The sequence below is a fragment of the Salvelinus sp. IW2-2015 genome, unplaced genomic scaffold (assembly GCF_002910315.2).
Source record: "Salvelinus sp. IW2-2015 unplaced genomic scaffold, ASM291031v2 Un_scaffold1081, whole genome shotgun sequence".
NCBI lineage: Eukaryota > Metazoa > Chordata > Actinopteri > Salmoniformes > Salmonidae > Salvelinus > Salvelinus sp. IW2-2015.
The window spans coordinates 54,424-75,877 of record NW_019942720.1 but is presented as its reverse complement, the minus strand read 5'-3'; the positions used below and the strand labels follow the sequence as shown (position 1 = coordinate 75,877).

Sequence of the window (21,454 nt, the reverse complement as noted above, 5' to 3'; positions counted from 1 at the left end):
CAGCACACACTGCCATCACTCCCATACTAAACAGTGGAGTGCTAATCTGGGCCTCAGAGCTATTGAGATATGCAGTAACTAATTTTCTATGCTGGGCTAAGACAGACAGCAGGAGGTAGATACTGTACTATTGGCCTCCTACCTCCACTGACTACTGATTCTAACTCTCCCCAAGAACCAGGCAGGCTGGCTGGGTGTTTATCATACTAGATGGGCCTCTCTGGTCCCTTCTGAGTCCCTGTCAGTGGACTTCATATCACTGGAATGTGTTCAAGAATGTGTTCTATTCATAGAATGTGTTCTATTTATCATCCCCTTGGCTTGACTGCTGCCTCCACTCTCCCCTCTCCAGATGGACCAGAGAGAAGAAGAAGAGAGAAACAAAGTGAATGACAGAAGGTAGAGTAATGGTGAGTATTATCTCATCATCCTCCTGGTGGAGATGCTCTGGGGATGTGGATGCTATAATAATGTCAGCTGATGTACACTGAGTTTTAAATCACTCTCCATAACCCTATTACCAATAAAACGAACTAACTCCACCAGTCTCACAGTGTCTGTCCCGTGGTCTCACAGTGTCTGTCCCGTGGTCTCACAGTGTCTGTCCCGTGGTCTCACAGTTTCTGTCCCGTGGTCTCACAGTGTCTGTCTCATGGTCTCACAGTGTCTGTCTCATGGTCTCACAGTGTCTGTCTCATGGTCTCACAGTGTCTGTCTCATGGTCTCTGCCTCTGTCTGTCTCTGCCTCTCTGAGGCTGTCTCTGCCACTCTCGGTCTGTCTCGGTCTGTCTCGGTCTGTCTCGGTCTGTCTCTGCCTCTCTCTGCCTCGCTCTGCCTCTCTCTGCCTCTCTCTGCCTCTCTCTGCCTCTGTCTGCATGTGACTGGGATGGGTCGACATACACAGAGATTAGAAAGAAAATAGAAAGATCTCTCAGAGAGCCTGGGCTGCAGACAGAGAAGAGGCAGGGAGTTTTATCAATGCTGGTAAAGCTGGGATAGCAGTGCTGTGGGGCGGTGTGTGTGTGTGTGTGTGTGTGTGTGTGTGTGTGTGTGTGTGTGTGTGTGTGTGTGTGTGTGTGTGTGTGTGTGTGGTGTGTGTGTGTGTGTGTGTGGTTGTGTGTGTGTGTGTGTGTATCAGTGTGCAGCATGTCCTCTTCTGGCCCTGTCATGTCCTGTCAGAGTCAGGCTGAGGGTGCAGCTCCACTTCCCAGCAGGAAGTGAGCGAGCACTGTGTCCAATCACAGCTCAGCTCATGGCTGCAGGTGATGGATGAGAAGCGGGCCAACAGAAACAATCATAAACAATCAAGCACAGCAGAAAGGTCAGCATGTACACAGTGGCGGACACACACACATGCACAACACACACCACACACACACACCAAAATACCCCTAAAATGTCACAGCAGGACACAGAGTATTGTGAGCGACATGTATGATATATGACAATTGGACGCCCTACAGGGAAACATGTAAACAGTTATTCTAAATCTGGACGGAGGAAAATGTCCATGAAGTACCATAGTGATTTCTTTACCTTCCTCTGTGGTGCGAGCCGACCTGGACTCACTGTCCATTGCCTGGAACTCATTGAAGTAGGCCGGACCTTGATCTCATAGATGATGCTTTTCTTGAGGTTGGAGAGGACCACACTGCGCTCTGAGGGGATCTTCACATCCTGGGCTGCGGGTTGGGAAACAGGAGACGTCTGCCTGTACAGAACTCTGTAGCCCTGGATGAACTGGCACTGACGGTCCACCTGGGGACAGAGACATGGGGAGAAGAGAAGAGAGGGGTTTAGCTTCACTCACTGTTCGAGGTTCCTAGGAAATACAACATGTCTTTCTTCAGTTAGGACAGAGTTAAGAGGAAATACAACATGTCTTCTCTTCAGTTAGGACAGAGTTAAGAGGAAATACAACATGAATTCTCTTCAGTTAGGACAGAGTTAAGAGGAAATACAACATGTCTTCTCTTCAGTTAGGACAGAGTTAAGAGGAAATACAACATGAATTCTCTTCAGTTAGGACAGAGTTAAGAGGAAATACAACATGAATTCTCTCTAGTTGGGACAGAGTAAGAGGAAATACAACATGTCTTCTCTTAGTTAGGACAGAGTTAAGAGGAAATACAACATGTCTTCTCTTCAGTTAGGCAGAGTTAGAGGGAATACAACATATTCTCTTCAGTTAGGACAGAGTTAAGAGGAAATACAACATGTCTTCTCTTCAGTTAGGACAGAGTTAAGAGGAATAGCTAAAGATCATGACCTAGGTGTGCAGCACAGTAGTCAGACACCAGAGTACAATAACATGTTGTTCAACAGATGTACTTGTTCTCCCCAAGATCACATCGTGCCACTTAGAGGCTGTTCCGTTTTAATGGGTCTTTTATCATCAGAGCTGACACAATTAGCTCAATTAGCATCTTTCCTCCGAGAGAGAGAGCAAGAGAGAGAGAAGAAAGCAGAGAGAGAGAGGAGAGCAGAGAGAGAGAGGAGAGCAGAGCAGATGAGAGGAGAGAGAACAGATGAGAGAGAGAGCAGAGGAGAGTAGAGGAGAGGAGAGCAGAGGAGAGAGCGCAGAGAGAGCAGAGGAGAGAGGAGAGGAGAAAGAGCGAGAGAGAGAGAGGAGGAGCACGAGGAGAGGAGAGAGAGCAGAGGAGAGAGAACAGAGGAGAGAGAGAGAGATGAGAGAGAAAGCAGATGATAGAGAGGGAGCAGAGAGAGAGAGAGAAAGAGGAGAGAGAGAGAGCAAGAGCAGAGGATAGAGGGAGCAGAGAGCAGAGCAGAGGAAAGGAGAGAGAACAGAGGAGAAGAGAGAGAGAGAGAGCAGAGGAGAGCGAGGATAGGAAGAGAGGACAGAAGAGAAGCGAAAGAGAGCAGAGAGAGGAGAGCAGAGGAGAGAGCAGAGGAGAGCAGAGGAGAGAAGAGAACAGAGGAGAGAGAGAGAGAGAGATGAGAGAGAGAGCAGAGGTAGAAAGGGAGCAGAGAGAGAGAGAGAAAGAGCGAGGAGAGAGGCAGAGGAGAGCGAGGGTAGGAAGGAGAACAGAGGAGAGAAGGAGAGAGAGATGGAGGAGAGAGAGGAATGAAAGGGAGCAGAGAGAGAGAGAGAAAGAGCGAGAGCGATAGCAGAGGAGAGCAGGGATAGAGAGGGAGCAGAGAGCAGAGCAGAGGAAAGGAGGAGAAACAGGAGAGGAGAGAGCAGAGGAGAGGCGGATAGGAGAGAGGACAGAGAAAGAGAAAGCGAGAGAGAGCAGAGGAGAGAGCAGAGGAGAACAGAGGAGAGGAGAGAGAACAGAGGAGAGAGAGCAGAGGATAGGAGAGAGAGACGGAGAAAGAGAAAGCGAGAGAGAGCAGAGAAGAGAGAGAGAGCTAGGAGAGCAGAGGATAGGAAGAGAGAGAGAGAGAAAGAGAAGCGAGGAGAGCAGAGAAGAGGCAGAGGAGAGCGAGGATAGGAGAAGAGAGAGCAGAGGATAGGAGAGAGAGAGAGAAGAGAAAGCGAGACAGAGCAGAGAAGAGAGAGAGAGAGAGCAGAGGAGAGAGATCCCTCTCTCTCAGCACACTGAGCACACAGCACCCAGGTCCTGCATAAAAAGGCTTTCAGGAGCACAGCAAAGTCATACATATGCATGTCTCGCTTGTATTGTAAATACTAACTAGTGAAACCTAAGGCAGGGTCCACAAGGCCAAGAACAAACGTGTGAGTGTGAAATGATTGTCTGTGATTGTCGTCCAACCCAGAGGAACTCTGGGAGAACACAGAATACAAACCAGGGACAATAAAGACCAATTGTGTCCAATTGAGGAGACAGGGAGCCCAGAGGTGCGATGGTGCTCTCCAGTCGATAAGGGGCCTTGGTTCTAAACTTGGGCCCATTTAGCCAGAGAGAGAAAAGTTGAATTTCTAATGAGGAGGAGGGGGCATAACTCCCAGTAATGGCTGGTTAACAGTGGGAGAAGTGAGCGGGCCTTTCAGTGGGATATTAAGCAGCTGTTTCAGCTTGTGTAGCCGGAGTAAATAATCAGAATGGACTCTGGGATAGCGTAGTGTGTAACTTTCAATAATGGATGATTTGGGAGTATAAAAGCCTATCCGAGCCGCACTACGTTTACTGAATGGGCCCTGATTGATTCGGTGGCGGTGTTCTGTGTTGATTGTACACACACTCATAAAGCAATGTTTAAGTATTGAATTAGCCTTTTAGTCTGGGGGGTGAGAGCTTATTATGGGGTGTCAATAAACATGTCACAGGGAACTGCTAAAGTGGTTCATTTAGAAATGAAAGCAGCCACCCCAGTGTCACCCAATGACATCATAAATACCACTACTGACTGATTTACTGTGGAAGGAACAACCGTGGCTAGTTAACACAGGACGGAAGAAGAATGTGGAATAAAGTCACCCTTCAGTAAGAAGAAGAGAGTGCATGTTTAAATGTCATGGTCTAATGTAGAAATAGACTGACTGTAAGTTAAAACTGCTGCATACCCTCGTACTGTAAGTTACTACTGCTGATACCCTCGTACTGTAAGTTACTACTGCTGCATACCCTCGTACTGTAAGTTACTACTGCTGCATACCCTCATACTGTAAGTTACTACTGCTGCATACCCTCGACTGTAAGTTACTACTGCTGCATACCCTCATACTAGTAAGTTACTACTGCTGCATACCCTCGTACTGTAAGTGGCATGATTTCTCTCAATGATACAGCCTCAGTCCAAGTCGTGTTTCTAAATTAATTAAACAGTATCTCTCTGGCACATGTCCGTCCTTATGGTGGGGTAGACACAGACAGACGGTGCAATGGGTGTGTATGTGTATGTGTTTGTGTGTGTATGTGAGTGAGTGAGTGAGTGAGTGAGTGAGTGAGTGAGTGAGTGAGTGAGTGAGTGAGTGAGTGAGTGAGTGAGTGAGTGAGTGAGTGAGTGTGTATGTGTGCGTGTGTGTGTGTGTGTGTTGGGGAGCAGGTGTGTGTCGGGGAGAGGTTGGTAGGTAAGCTGGTTTGAGCTACATTCCAGAGAGGGAAGACCGCAAACATGCCAAATATACACAATTCATGTCAATGTACTTGTTTCTATACAAAGCCTTTGTCTTAATTCAAAATGAACCAAAGATAGATGCAAGATTGATGAGACCAGATGTCCCTGACACCTCTTYTGATGTTCGCTGCAGCTGAAAGAAACCATTTATCAACTGTTTGATGTTCACTTACTTAAAACGTAGGATTTATTTGACTCGTATTTCCTTACATGAAAACACCAATAGGAGCCCTGAGGAACACATTGCCAGCTTCAAAGAATCATCATCCCCTTTATATCAACTCTAATGACTTTAGGACTCAAGGTTGTAAAATCAAAGACATAAAACAGCCCAGAGCTGGACAGCTTCAGACACTGTTTGAGAATGAGGTTTGTGTAAATTGAAATTGATTTCCCATATTTAATCTTATATGACAAAATAAAGAAACATACAGACACCTGGMAGAGCTGAATAGCAGTAACTAAGTGCAAAGTCTGCTGAATAGTTATGTCTGTGACAGACAGGTGGATTGTCACATGCACCAAATACAATCTTACCATGAAATGCTTATTTACAATCCCTTAACCTCTTTGGGGTAGGTGGGACACCTGGCCAACATCCRGTGAAATTGCAGAGCGCAAAATTCAAAATACAAAATTCGTAACATTAAACAATCATGAAAATACAAGTGTTATACATCAGTTAAAAGCTTAACTTCTTGTTAATCCAGCCGCTTTGTCAGATTTCAAAAATGCTTCACGACGATAGCATCCATGCGATTATCTGAGGACAGCGCCCTGCATACAAAAGCATTACAAACATTTTCCAAACAAGCAGAGGCGTCACGAAAGAAAGAAATAGCGATAAAATAAATCACTTACCTTTGAAGATCTTCCTCTGTTTGCAATCCAAAGGGTCCCAGCTACATCACAAATGGTCGTTTTGTTCGATAAAGTTCTTCAAATTCTAGCTAATTTTTCAAATAACAAGCCTGAAACTCTTTCTAAAGACTGTTGACATCTACTGGAAGCCCTAGGAACTGCAATCTGGGAGGTATTCCTTTGATTTTCCCATAGACAGCCATTATAATGAGTGGTGAGCTTAAAAAAAAGAAATCCCAGRTGGATTCTCCCCTGGGTTTCGCCTGCTATATCAGTTCTGTTATACTCCCAGACATTATTTTAACAGTTATGGAAACTTTAGAGTGTTTTCTATGCAATACTACCAATTGTATGCATATCCTAGTTTCTGGGCCTGAGTAACAGGCAGTTTACTTTGGGCACCTCAGTCATCCAAACTTCCGAATACACGCCCTACCCYGAAGTTAACCTCTTGACGCTAGGGGKCAGATTTTTTATATWTTTTWWAATAACGTTCCCAAGGTAAACGGACTATTTCTCAGGTCCAGATCGTAGAATATGCATATAATTTACAGATTAGGATAGAAAACACTCCAAAGTTACCAAAACTGTCAAAATATTGTCTGTGAGTATAACAAAACTGATTCTGCAGGCAAAAACCTGAGAMAATATAACCCAGAAGTGATTTATTTKATTTTTAATCTGTGTTTCCTGGCCCGTCTTTCTTCCATTTAAAGGGGTATCAACCAGATTCCTTTTCCAATRGCTTCCTCAGGCTGTGACCAGGCTTTAGATATAGTTTCAGGCTTTTATTTTGAAAAATTAGCGAGATTTTTCAAAAGTAGTCAGGTGTCCTCTGATTAGCTCCTGTGCGCGAGAGGGGTAGCTCTCCATTTTCTTTTTCTCTCTTATTGAATAGGCTACGGTCCGGTTGAAATATTATCGATTATGTTTGTTAAAAACAACCTGAGGATTGATTATAAAAACATTTGACATGTTTCTACGAACATTACGGATACTTTTTGGAATTTTCGTCGAACGGAACGAGGCTTTGGTTTTCTGAACATAACGCGCAACCCAAATGGCGTTTTTTTGTTATAAAAGTAATATTTATCGAACAAAAATAACATTTATTGTGTAACTGGGAGTCTCGTGAGTGCAAACATCCGAAGATTATCAAAGGTAAGCGTGACCATGCTAATTTGGGGCTAGCTGTTGTAGCATTGATTGATACACTCACAAAAGCTTGGATTGTTTTCGCTGCAAAGCATATTTTCAAAATCTGACACGATAGGTSGATTAACAACAAGCTAAGCTATGTTTTGGTATATTTCACTTGTGATTGCATGATTATAAATATTTTTAGTAATATTTTGCRCCCTGAAATTCAGCGGTTGTTTAGGAAAATGATCCCGCTAAAGGATCCGTAGCGCAGAGAAGTTAACCAACCATGCAGTTTTAAGAAAATAGAGTTAAGAAAATATTTACTAAATAAACAATAATGGGGCTATATACAAGGGGTACCTGTACCAAGTCAATGTGTGGGGGTACAGGTTCGTCGAGGTAATTGTTACATGTACTATAGGTAGGGGTAAAGTGACTATGCATAGATAATAAACAGCTAGTAGCAACAGTGTAAAAACAAAGGGGCGGGGCGTGTCAATGTAAATAATCTAGGTGGCCATTTGATTAATAGTTCAGCAGTCTTATGGTTTGGGGGTAGAAGTTGTTAAGGAGCCTTTTGGACCTAGACTTGGCACTCCGGTAATGCGGTAGCAGAGAGAACAGTCTATGACTTAGGTGACTGCCATTTTTGACAATTCTTTGACCTTCCTCTGACACCGTGTGATAGACAAATTACATATTTACCTGGTTTGTTTGATATTAATAGTTAACAATTAATACTTAACAAACAGGAAGACATTTCTGTTCTGTTTAATTCTGTTTCTGTAAAGAGATGGTTTCCACTCTATCTTCCAGAAGTTAGTCTGGGCGTAGGGTCAAGTAAAATGGGTTTTGCTAGATAGCTTGGGCTGACAATGACTTGGTGATAATTACCTAAAGCTGGCATTCCATAGACAATATGTGGTGTGTGTGACCCGAGATAGAGATAGCCTGGAAGAGTTTAGAACAAACAACTTAGCATTTTTAAGTCCTATATAAGGTCTCTGTTTTATCATTATCATTATATATTCTATTCAAGTGAGAGAGACTTTGTCATTTCTGCAAACAATCATCTTTATTCAATATCGATTAATTATTGCAATAATGAAACCGTCGACCCAACAGTCATGAGGTTGAAAATGTCAGTGAAGACTCTTGCCGGTTGGTCCGTGCATGCTCTGAGTGCATGTCCTGGCAATCCGCCTGGCCCTGTGGCCTTGTGAATGTTGACCTGTTTAAAGGTCTTGCTCACATCGGCTACGGAGAGCGTGATCACACAGTCGTCCGGAACAGCCTGTGCACTCATGCATGCTTCAGTGTTACTTCAGGCATTTAGCCCGTCTGGTAGGCTCGTATCACTGGGCAGCTTGTGGCATGGTTTCCCTTTGTAGTCGGTAATAGTTTGCAATTCCTGTATTGAATATTTTTCCGGTTTGATCTTCCATCTTCTTGATCTTCTTTTCTTATAAGCGTCCGGATTAATGTMCCACTACYTGAAAGCGGCAGCTCTAGCCATTAGCTCAKTGCGGATGTTGCCTGTAATCCATGGCTTCTGGTTGTGATATGTACGTATGGTCACTGTGGGGAGTGGGGACGACGTCRTTGATGTAATTAATGATGAAGCCGATGACTGAGGTTGTATACTCCTCAATGCCATTGGATGAATCCCAGAACATATTCCAGTCTGTGGCAGCAAAACATTGCTGTAGCATAGCATCTGCGTCAACTGACCACTTCTGTATTGAGGGAGTCACTGGTACTTCCTGCTTTAGTTTTTGCTTGTAAGCAGGAATCAGGAGGATAGAATTATGGTCAGATTTTCCAAATGGTGGTAAACGGTGGTGGTAAATAGATAGTAACATGACTCTACTGTGAGAATCCAAATACTTTACGTTGTGTAGAAAATATACAGATAAAGAGAATGTTTTTGTGATGATAAGACTGTGATTTTAGTTATCTAACTAGACCATTGTAAATGTTGATACCTTGCTTCGTAACTAGCTACACCCCAGGGAACCCAGGGAGCGTGTCAGCAAGACAGAAATGTCCCCTTTCTACCTGAGGGTATAAAGCATTTGAATTAAGAATGKTAAGAATTAACATATCAGACTAGGATGACCACGAGCTGCAGCCAAGGTCTACGGATAGTCGTGAACCCAATAACGCAACACGAGGTTGAAGAAGACAAAGGAACCTCTTAACAATCAATGCTATGGTTGAGTAGCATTTCTAAGTACTGTATCTAAGAAKGTGAATTCAAGCAAGACMATCTGGTTATTCTTTTCAAGTTATCRTTCGTCTACACTGCTTTCATCCCCACGCTGGGATCACCTACACAGTTGATTAGCCATCCTCAGAAGACCACTCTGCCAGAACGAGTACAAGGAAACAGACAACTAAGAGAAAGGACATTGTGACATCTTGTGGACAATCAGAGACTTACACCCGAGAACGAAGGAGATGGTCATCCAAAGAACAAGGCCTACGTCGGATCTCTCTCACTAAGSGGAACTCGGCCCACGAAGGCCTGGGCCCAACAGAGATACCCCACAGAGATACCCAACGGAGACCTTCAACATGTAAATACATGCATTACACTTCTTACCCATAAGAGCGGCATTTCGGGGCAAGGTAATAGGGCTAAACTAAGCGTTGTTTACAAATGTATCCAAGTGTTGTTTCTCTCTCTCTCGCTCTCTCTCTCTATTTAAAACTCCATCTTGTGTAACACGTGTCATATTGTGTTGGTTCACTAGGGACCTGTTGTCATCGTATTAAGTTTCTAATCAATAACCTATACCGTGTGTGTGTATGTGTATCTTATATTATCATTTAGCTTGTTAGTAAATAAATAAATCTAATCACATTGTGTCGTACGGAATGATCAATGAGAGCCGGGTTTGTGCAGATTTACGGAGTCTACGACATTCAGAATGAGACTGATATGAGGAAATGATTAATTAGTGACTGGTATGATATCTATATATTCTTGAGTTAATTTGGGAAATGGTAACTCATTAAACAAACTTTTCCCATGGTGCCCCAGATTCCTAAGGAATTAATTGTTACATGATTAATTTAATCTAGTAATAATTAAACGTAGGAGGTAATTATTCGATGAATAGCAGTCATCACATTAATTATAGTCACGTCACAACAATAGCTAYGAAAAATATAGATGAAAACTCTCTTGGTAGATAGTGTGGTCTACAGCTTATCATGAGGTACTCATCCCTCAGRCGAGCAATACCTYGAGACTACCTTAATATTAGACATCACACACCAGCTGTTATTGACAAATAGACACTCACCACCACCCCTTGTCTTACCGAATGTAGCTGTTCTGTCCTGCCAATGCACGGAAAATGCCAGCCACCTGTTTATTATCCGTGTCGTCGTTCAGCCACAACTTGGTGAAACATAAGATATTATAGTTTTTAATGTCCCATTGGTAGAGAGTCTTGAACGGAGCTCATCCARTCTAACTTCCAGGCTCTGATCAGGCCCTACACCCAAACAAGGGCACTGCGTTCATCCACCTCTGGCCTGCTCGCCTCCCTACCTCTGAGGAAGTACAGTTCCCGCTCAGCCCAGTCAAAACTGTTCGCTGCTCTGGCACCCCAATGGTGGAACAAACTCCCTCACGACGCCAGGTCAGCGGAGTCAATCACCACCTTCCGGAGACACCTGAAACCCCACCTCTTTAAGGAATACCTAGGATCTGTCTCTTATACACATCTAGATGTGTATAAGAGACAGGGATAAGAGCGTCTGCTAAATGACTTAAATGTAAATGTAAATGTATTCTCCAGTGATTTCACGTTGGCCAATAGAACGAATGGTAGAGGCGGGTTACCCACTCGCTAATGATGAATTCTCACAAGGCACCCTGATCTCCTCCCCTGTTTTTCCTTATTTTCTTCATGTGAATGACGGGGATTTGGGCCTTGTCTGGGAGCAGCATTATATCCTTCACATCAGACTCATTAAAGACCAATCACAGTGTGACACTTACCGTCCAGGTGACCTGAATGGTGGTGGGGCTCAAGACGACCGGGTTGTGAAGACGAACTATGACCTCCCCCAGCTCCTTCTGTACATGTCTGTGGTCCACCCCCTGGGCTGGAGGACTGATGTCTGTGGGGAGAGAGAGAGAGAGAGAGAGAGAGAGAGAGAGAGAGAGAGAGAGAGAGAGAGAGAGAGAGAGAGAGAGAGAGAGAGAGAAAGAGAATGTGTGGAAGAGAGAAATAGAGAGAAAGAAAAAGAGAGAGATAGAAAGAAAGATAGATTACTTTCAGTTCTCCTACTCAGTTTTCAAAGCCACGGTTCCCTCCATTCCTTACAATGAGGCCAAGTCAATCATAAGAGGTTTTGTTGAGAGAACGGATGAATAGACCAATCAGACTCCACAAAGGAGTCGACAGTCTATGATCAAGACTTCATTTGAAAAGAAGCAACTTCATCTGCATTAGAATGACCTCATTTCAGTTTTAATAAAGAACTCKTTTGGGTTTGAGAAAAGAAAGAGATAACTTAAGATCYCTTCTCCTCTCTGCTCTTACTGAGGCCCAGCCAGAGAACAACTACCACATCAAYGAGTGAACTCTGAACACACGAATGAATGACACTATGAGACTATTTCCCAACACAGGTCGCATTTCATTCACACTTGCATGTGTTTTCAGTTAAAAGCCAATCAAAACCCCSAGTGAAATGCAGATTCAGTGTGGTCAAAGAAAATRCACAATCATGGCAACTGACATATTTTGGTCCTATTTACTGAGGGGAAATAGATGGGCAAATACAGAACATTATTCACAAGAGGAAACAGTATTTCAAAACAGCCAATAAAGTCATGAATCACAGAGTCGTAATAGAGGACGACAGGCCAAACGCAGTTAAGCAGACATCAATTCATCTTCASTGACTGCCATTGCCAATAACCATCTCTGTGCATCAAAACGAAGCCAACAGCAAATAAAGAGAGATGTACTGCTATTCAAATGGACTCCCTCTCTCCATGCACAACCTAATAGTGGCCTGCGATTGGACAATGTTAACCGAAAGGTTGCAGGGGTATTGCGGTGGACTGGACTTATCAAATAAATGTAATAAGAAGACTGAGGTCTATACGGCACCTTAATCTAATCTTCTTTGAGTTTGGAGGCAGTCATTTTCTCCAGTTATGATCATTAACATAGCAGGGATAGCGCTAACTCACTTAGGCCTTCCAAAAGTAGACATGCTTATTTTACATAATTGCCTGACTGTAGCCTTAATGAGCAGAGCTGAGATGGATAGTTTGACCTCTGGAAGTTGTTGCGGTGGCTATCTCGGTAGAACTGTTACTGTTCAGCCCRCACAGTACCGTGCTGAGAGGCCCTGATAACTATCTAACTGGAACACGATGACCTTTTCCCTATCGAAAGCTGCAGCAGTCAATGTGAAGGGGAGGCTAAATTAGAAATGTTATGATAGGGAAAATTATTACCAGAATCTTTAAAGTTCTATCTGAGTATAAGKCCCATACCTTGTGTCCTGACGGGCTCTGACATGGGGCTGGGATCACTGAGGCCCTGGGTGTTGACCGCCCGCACCATGAACAGGTAGATGGTGTTGGGGCGCAGGCCTTTGACCGTGTACTGCGTGGTCTTCACGTGGTCCGCAACCGTCTGCCAACTGTTGCTCACCGACTGGCTGCAATGGGACAATGAAAAGGATATCACAAATGTGCTACCACAAGGAAATCACTCCGGTTCTTCATAACTAACCTGAAGGCTTCGATGACAAAAGAGGAGATGGGCGTGGCCCCAGTCAGGCCGGGATGCCAGGACAACGAGACGCTGTTCTTGGTGACGTCAGTGACGTCGGGTTTGGAGGGAGGGCCAAGGAGCTCGTTGTCATCACGGTTCTTAATGACCATCACCCCAGCTTGGTCTGGAGGAGAAAGAGACCAGTAACTATGTGTCACACCCTGATCTGTTTCAACTGTCTTTGTGCTTTTCTCCACCCCCTTCCAGGTGTCGCCCATCTTCCCCATTATCCCCAGTGTATTTATACATGTGTTCTCTGTTTGTCTGTTGCCAGTTTGTTGTGTTCGTCAAGCCTACCAGCGTTTTCCCCCTGTTTCTAGTTCCTGTTTTGTAGTTTTCCCAGTTTTGACCATTCTAACTGCCCTGAACCTGAGACTGCCTGCCGTTTCTGTACCTTGTCACACCACCCTGGATTATTGACCTCTGCTTGCCCTGACCCTGAGACTGCCTGACGCTCTGTACCTTTTGGACTCTGATCTGGAGCACTGACCTCTGTCTTCCCTTGAGCTGTCGTTTTGCCTGCCCCTTGTTCTAGTAATAAACTTGTGTTACTTYGACATTGTCTGAATCTGGGTCTTCCCTGAAACGTKATACTATTGTTAAATGGGAGGATGAAGAGGAATGGATAAATAACTATTCCCAGAATGGAATACTGTATGTATGGTATAATGAGCATGTATTTGTGTTTACTACAAAACTAGGTGAAGACATGTTCACTGTGCCATACCTTTGACCTCAAGGAAGGCGCTCCATGAYGTCTCGCCACTGGAGCTGGCAGCCACACAGGTGTAGATCCCAGAGTCAGAAAGCTAGTGTAGAACGGATAAACATAGAACATGTGATGGGACCATCCCTGAGGTCACAACAGTGTGTCATGTGATGGGTCCATCTCTGAGGTCACAACAGTGTGTCATGTGAGGGGTCCTTCCCTGAGGTCACAACAGTGTGTCATGTGAAGGGTCACAACAGTGATTCTTAACTCTTCTTGAAATGCACTGTTGGTTAAGGGCTTGTAAGTAAGCATTTCACGGTAAGGTCTACACTTGTTGTATTCGGGGCATGTGACAAATAAAGTTTGATTTGATTTGTGTGTCATTGTGAGTGCCTCAAAGTGCTGACGCAAATTTCCTAATGAATTCCATTTTCTCCTCACCGCCCTCCATCACTTTACTCCCATCCCCCTGTCCCCCACCTCCTCGCCAACCGCAACAAAGGTGGGCTAATTCATTTAGGTTGGCCTGCTGAAGCCCCTGGACCGATGACAGCTGGCTTGTCTCTCCATCCCGCTCTCTCTAGAATGTTAGTTGTTTGTTGGTTTTTGTCTCTGCGCCTTCCCTCCATTTATTAAATAAAATGTCAGTGGTCGGCAACTTTGTCAAGCTTAATGGATATTCCACAGAGGCCTCGGAGTGGGAAAAGGAGGATGTGAGGACTTTTAATTCAATCTACCCTAAATGTTGTACGTTTGTGTGTGTGTGTGTATGTGTATGTGTGTTGTTTAACTGTTCACCCCTGCAGCTGGAACCTGTCCAGCCCTCTACAGCAGAGTCTTGTAAGAGCCGCCGTGTCACTAAGTGATAGTATCAAACAATTTATTAAAATCAATACTGCCCATTAATCTCTTTAAAGCAATATGATTCCTCACATCACGCTCATGCATGCCTAAGCATGTGACACACCCAGAGGGGAGMGAGAGGAGACAGAGTCCCAGACAGAGATCCATTAAGGGGAATGGATGGAAACAGGGAGGTAGAGAACGAAGGCTGCAGACAAGGATTTACACAATAGTATATTTACAGCCCTCATCATATGAACCCCATTACTAGTGTGTGTGTAGTTCTAGCACTGTCGGAACTAGAAGCACAAGCATTTCGCTACTCGCTTTAACATCTGCTAACCATGTGTGTGACCAATAAAATTCTATTTGATTTGATTCTCTTTATGAGTGGACCAGGCTGTGGCTCCAGTGGTTCTCACCCTGAGGCTCCTCATCTGGAGGCTGCCCAGCTCCTGCAGGGACATGCGGGGATCCTTCCCCAGCAGACTGACCCCGTCCTTCAGCCAGCTGATGGAGGGGATGGGGTCTCCTGACGCCTGACACTTTAGCAGGGCCACGCTGTCCACTCGCAGCGTCTGATTGGACGGACCTTGACGGATTATGGGCGGCGGCCTGTCTGTCAGCACTGGGATAAGGTGAGAGACAGAGAGTTAGAGAGACAGAGAGCCCGTTTGATACAGCAGGAAAACAATTCTGCAGCAGCAGATAATGTCAATTATTATGTGGATTATAACATTTTTGTAAGGGTTTTTCATAAAAATCTGACATTTCAAAGTGGAAATAACAAACTTCTGAAGTATTTTTGAAACTCAAATACACTACAAGTAAAACATTTCCTGCACAGGAAAATGATCCTGCAACARGGGGATCAATTTAAGATCCTACATCTGTAAGCTTTTGAATGGATTTATGATAAAGTGAAAGGATGTGGTAACGGTATCATAAAGCTGTCCTATTTTCTCAGCAGGTCTTGTAATTCCACCACAGGACAATGACGACGCCCTGACTATGCTTCCAGGAAGCGGAGAAAGAATTGCTGAGTATTGTTTTCMAGACTGTCTATTGATGTGGCTGGGAGCTGGAACTGATTTTTCAGTTACAGACTGAATAGCCTTACATTTACACCTCACCCAGGAGTCTGTGGTGGCGTACAGTGGCAAAGGCACTGCCTGTTGACTCAGGGTGGTTCAGATAAATACTCCATCATGTTCAGTGGGGCACACTATCAGAGGCCCCACTGGCCCCCAGAACTGAAACAAACATTTCACTCCCCAGAGAGTAGCACCCCACGGAAATTATCCAAATCAGTCAGAATGCAATAAAGTAACAAAACCACCGTGAAGAAAATAAAATMATTTGTTTTGTTTTGTTTATATCAATGCTAATGTTCAATGCTGTTTGGATGAACATATGCTTTTGTAATGTGTGGGAGAATGTCTGTGGGTGGTACTGTGAAATAGTGTACATGTCAAAGGTGCTGTATCTGTTACAGTTACCGTGCCATGGCAGTTTCTGTGTCAGCTGTGGTGAATACTGTTGAGTCCCCTGGCATCACACAGCACACATTAACTAACAGGTAGGATTAATGATGTCAGACCTACAGGGGCTAATTAGACAGTCAACTTCGCTAACCTTTCAACACATCACACCCTCTCTCTCTCTCTTCCTCTTTCTCTTTACTATCTCCTTCTTTCACTTTCTCTCCTGCAGGGAAGTCAGAAGGAGGGACGGAAGAAACATACTTGCCTTGGAATGGCCATGGCAATATGATTATCTTCAGCTGACTACAAACCCATGGCATGATAATCTTCCAGACCTGAGAGAACCATGGCACGATTATCTTCAAGCTGAGAGAAACCATGGCACATGATTTTTAGCCTGTAAGAAACCATGGGCCCATATGATTATCCTTTAGCTGAGAAACCATGGATGATATGATCTTAGCTGGACAACGAAAACCACCATGGACAATGGCATGAATCTATCTAATCTTACTGAAAGAGAGAACCATGGCATGATTATCTTTAGCTGAGAGAACCATGCATGCAATTATCTTTAGCTGAGAGAACCATGGCATGATTATCTCTTAGCTGAGAGAACCATGGCATGATTATCTTTAGCTGTGTCACCGTTTGGAACTCATATTATACTGCTGTTAGTTTATTATGTGTGTTAGTTGGTCAGGACGTGAGGTTGGTGGGCACTCTATGTTTTCTGTTTCTGTTGTGTTGGGTTGCCTGGTATGGCTCTTAATTAGAGGCAGGTGTTTGGCGTTCCTCTAATTAAGAGTCATATTTAGTAGGCTTGTCACAGTGTGTTCGTTGTGGGTGATTGTCTTCCGTGTCTGTGTAATTGTTTGCACCATTACGGGACTGTTACGGTTTGTTCAGTTTGTGTAGTCAGTTTGTCCTATTCGTGTGCGTTCTTTCTTTTTATAGTAGTTCGTCGTATAGGTCTGTCTACACCGTTTGTTGTTTTTGTTAGTTAGTTAAGTTCGTGTTTTCGTTTAATAAATATGTGTTCAAACTCCACTGCGCCTTGGTTCGATCAATACTCCTCCTTTTCGTAGAAGAGGAGGAGGACCGCCGTGAGACAAGCTGAGAGAACCATGGCATGATTATCTTTAGCTGAGAGAACCATGGCCATGATTATCTTTAGCTGAGAGAACCATGGCATGATTATTTCAGCTGAGAGAACCATGGCATGATTATCTTTAGCTGAGAGAACCATGGCATGATTATCTTTAGCTGGAGAACCATGGCATGATTATCTTTAGCTGAGAGAACCATGGCATGATTATTTTAGCTGAGAGAACCATGGCATGAGTATCTTTAGCTGAGAGAACCATGGCATGATTATCTCTTAGCTGAGAAACCATGGCATGATTATCTTTAGCTGAGAGAACCATGGCACGATTATCTTTAGCTGAGAGAACCATGGCACGTTATCTTAGCTGAAGAAACCATGCAGCGTTATCTTTAGCTGAGAAACATGGCATATTATCTTTAGCTGAGAGAACCATGGCACACGATTATCTTTAGCTGAGAGAACCATGGCCGATGATACTTCAGCTGAGAGAACCATGGCACGATTATCTTTAGCTGAGGAGACCCATGGCACGATTATCTTTAGCCTGAGAGAACCATGGCACGGGTTATCTTTAGCTGAGAGAACCATGGCACGGTATATCTTTAGCTGAGAGAACCAGGCAACGATTATCTTTAGCTGAGAGAAACCATGGCATGATTATCTTTAGCTGAGAGAACCATGGCATGATTATCTTAGCTGAGAGAAACCAATGCATGATTATCTTTAGCTGAAGAGAACCATGGCACGGATTATCTTTAGCTGAAGAGAACCATGCAGATATCCACTGGAGAACTGGCACGGTTATCTTTAGCTGAGAGAACCATGGCACGGTTATCTTTAGCTGAGAGAACCATGGCAAGATTATCTTCAGCTGAGAGAACCATGGCATGATTATCCTTAGCTGAGCAGAAACCCATGGCTATGAGTATTCTTTATCTGAGAGACCATGGCACGGTTATCTTAGCTGAGAGAACCATGGCCGAGTTATCTTTAGCCTGAGAGAACCATGCATGAATTATCTTCAGCTCGAGAACCATGCATGATATCTATTGAGAGAACCATGGCAATGATTATCTTTAAGTTGAGAGAACCATAGCGCATGATGTAATCTATTTAGTTGAGGAGAACCGTGTGCACAATGGATTATCTTTAGCTAGAGGAGAACCATGGCATGATTATCTTTAGCTGAGAGAACCATGGCCTGATTATCTTTAGCTGAAGAACCATGGCATGCTATCTTTAGCTGAGAGAACCATGGCATGATTATCTTCAGCTGAGAGAACCATGGCATGATTATCTTCAGCTGAGAGAACCATGGCATGATTATCTTTAGCTGAGAGAACCAGGGCACGGTTATCTTCAGCTGAGAGAACCATGGCATGATTATCTTTAGCTGAGAGAACCAGGGCACGGTTATCTTTAGCTGAGAGAAAAATGGAGAGAATGTGAATCTACACCATATGGGCCCTGCTGAATTCATCATTTATTTATATTTCAGTGATAATATTCCAACCTCTTCCACCACGCTGGAATGCTTTTATCCGAAAAGCTGGTGGTTAAATACATCAACCAGGATTACCATGAGTCTAACCCGCACCCAGAGAGCATTAAAAACAGGCCTATCTGTACATATAAGGCCTCACTGTCAGGTCTACTTTGCCCATTACCTCACTGAGGGAGTTATCTGCTTGTCACTGTTATCACTTGGCATGATTTTAATGGCCATTATTGGCTCAGATGGAGCCATATGTGTTCCAATGCTTAGACACTGAAAACACCTGGAAGGGTTCTGTTATGTGTCTTAATGATTCCGTCTGCTCTGAGTAATGACTCCACAGCATTACATGTTAAGATATTATGACGGAAAGTATGATAAAACCCTGGGTGAGTTTGGCTATTCTGGTCCAGCAAGGAGGGGATGATGAGGATGGTGGATGGGTGGCATGATGAAGTGATGGAGGCTGGGGAGGAGAGCAAGAGAGGAGGGGGGTGGCCTTGACTGTTTGCATCAGGAATTTCTCATTACCGATCTCCTTGAACCCAGCTACTCTGCTGGCCTCCCAGGACACTGAATCACCTGCTCCCAGCAGCAGGAGTCACCATGACCTCGCCCTAGACAGCCAGCTAGCCTTCCTTCTCCACTCCTCCTGTCCTCCCTCAGCTCTGCCTAACACCCAACTCCCTCACACGTTCCTCCTCTTACACAGTCCAGCCATACACTCCCTTACCTCCCTATACCTACACAGAGGCGTAGATAGACAGACACGTTCACTACTATTACAGTAACACACACCCTTAGAATACAGGATGTGTGTGTGTTCCAACAGACAGTACATACACAGTAAATCTAGTTAGATATTACTGCACTGTTGGAGCTAGAAACACGAGCATTTCGCTACACCCACAATCAAATAAAATCAAATGTTATTTGTCACATGCGCTGAATACAACACCTTCTTACAGTGAAATGCTTAATTACAAGCCCTTAACCAACAGTGCAGTTTCAAGAAAAATAAAAGTAACAAATAATTAAAGAGCAGCAGTAGCAATAGCGAGGCGATATGCAGGGGGTACCAATACATCTACTACATCTACTAAACATGTGTACAGTATGTGACAAATAACATTTGATTTCAACACTAGAACATGAGACGAGTAATGTGTCTTCTAGTAATGTGTCCTCTAAAACCAATTTTAGGGACATAGAAAAGCATACTAAGAAACATGGAGTGAGATCACAACAATTCAAAATCCCCTTCTCTTACAAAATGGTGTCTGACATGCTTTTCTTCTTTCTCCAGGCTGATCCTTCACAAGGCATCTGAACTGCCATCTATCTATCTTCCCATCTCCACAGCAGAACAGATTAGAGGCAGTGGGACTGAGCAGRCTCTCATAAGTCATCCTGGAGACTAACTGCTGTCACTCACTCAATCAATCACTCAGTCCTTGACTCACTGCCTCCCTCAGTCAGATGCTGCTGATCATTATACTGAGACTCAAGGGCAATGCTGTCCTCCCTCTCCAGCTAAACTTGAACAAGTTTTTCATTCAATTCTGTCGTAAAAATAAAAAATAAATATTACAAAAATGAAATATTGCAAAAGCAAGGTCATGGGCAAGTATAATTTGTAGATATTTCTCMGACAAAATTCCTGTACATGGTAAAATGAGGTTTCTTTTACGCTACATTTCCCACAGTACTTTTGGGGATGGGGACGCTCAAGGGCAAAATACACATTAGAGAGTCAACCGGGAAAGGCWTGTGCTCTGTTAATTCACTCTGTTAATTCACTCCAAATGAAAGACTCTTTCCTCACTGTTAATTCATGCATGTGTATTATCTAGTTGGAGTACAGGGAAGGCTGTGTGTGTCTGGCTGTGTGCGTCTGGCTGTGTGCGTCTGTGTTAATTATGTGTCTGCACAGGTATGTGTGTGTCTGCATTGATGTCTGCGTGTGCTGATAGCATAGCAGAGTGTGTATGCATACTGCATTAATGGGTGGTGCTGTTGAGTTTTGGCATCGGGGTGGGTATGCATTGGCACATAGCAGGACTGCCAGATTTTCCAGACAACAGAATGTTACAAGGCTATTCAAAAGCAGAATGAAGCAAGGTATCAAAGCAGAATTAAAACAAACTATCAAAGCCTTGACCAGGAGTAGACAAGAGAAACTCAGACCGTGTTCCCTCCCAGCTCTCAGACCCGTTCCCTCCCAGCTCTTCAGACGCGTGTTCCCGCCCACTCTCAGACCGTTCCCTCCCAGCCTCTCAGACCGCGTTCCCTCCCAGCTCTCAGACCGTGTTCCCTCCCAGCTCTCAGGACCGTGTTCCCTCCCCAGCTCTCAGACCGTGTTCTCGCCCGCGTTCCCTTTCCCTAGCTCTGCAGACCGTTCCCTCCCAGCTCTCAGACCGTGTTCCTCCAGGCCTCTCAGAACCGTGTTTCCCTCCAGCTCTCAAGACGCGCGTTTCCCTCCCGCTCTCAGACCGCCTGTTCCTCCAGTCTTCCAAGACCGTGTTTCCTCACTGTCCGGTCACGAACGTCCTCAGCCTCTCACCAGCGTTCTCAGGCGAACCGTGTCTCTCCCTTCCCGCGTTCCCTCCCAGCTCTCAGACCGTGTTTCCCTCCCCAGCTCTCAGACGTGTCCCTCCAGCTTCTCAGAACCGCGTTCCCTCCCAGCTCTCAGACCGCGTTCCGCTCCCGCCCTCAGTCTCCCGACCGTGTTCCTCCCTTCGCGTTCCTCTCCCCTACCGTTCCTCCTTCAGAACCGTGTTCCCTCCCAGCTTCCTCAGACTTCCCGCCTGTTCCCTCCCAGCTTTCAAGACCGTGTTCCCTCCCAGCTTCAGACCGTGTTCCCTCCCAGCTCTCAACCGCCGTCCCTCCCAGCTCTCAGACCGCGTCCCTCCCAGGTTTCTCAAGACCGTGTTCCCTCCATCTCTCTCCGTG

At 44.6% G+C, this 21,454-nt stretch overlaps 1 pseudogene; it reads right to left on the bottom strand.

The window, feature by feature from the left end:
- The window catches only part of LOC112069690 (roundabout homolog 2-like), a 141,846-nt pseudogene that overhangs the window by 96,146 nt on the left and 24,246 nt on the right, over positions 1-21,454 (bottom strand).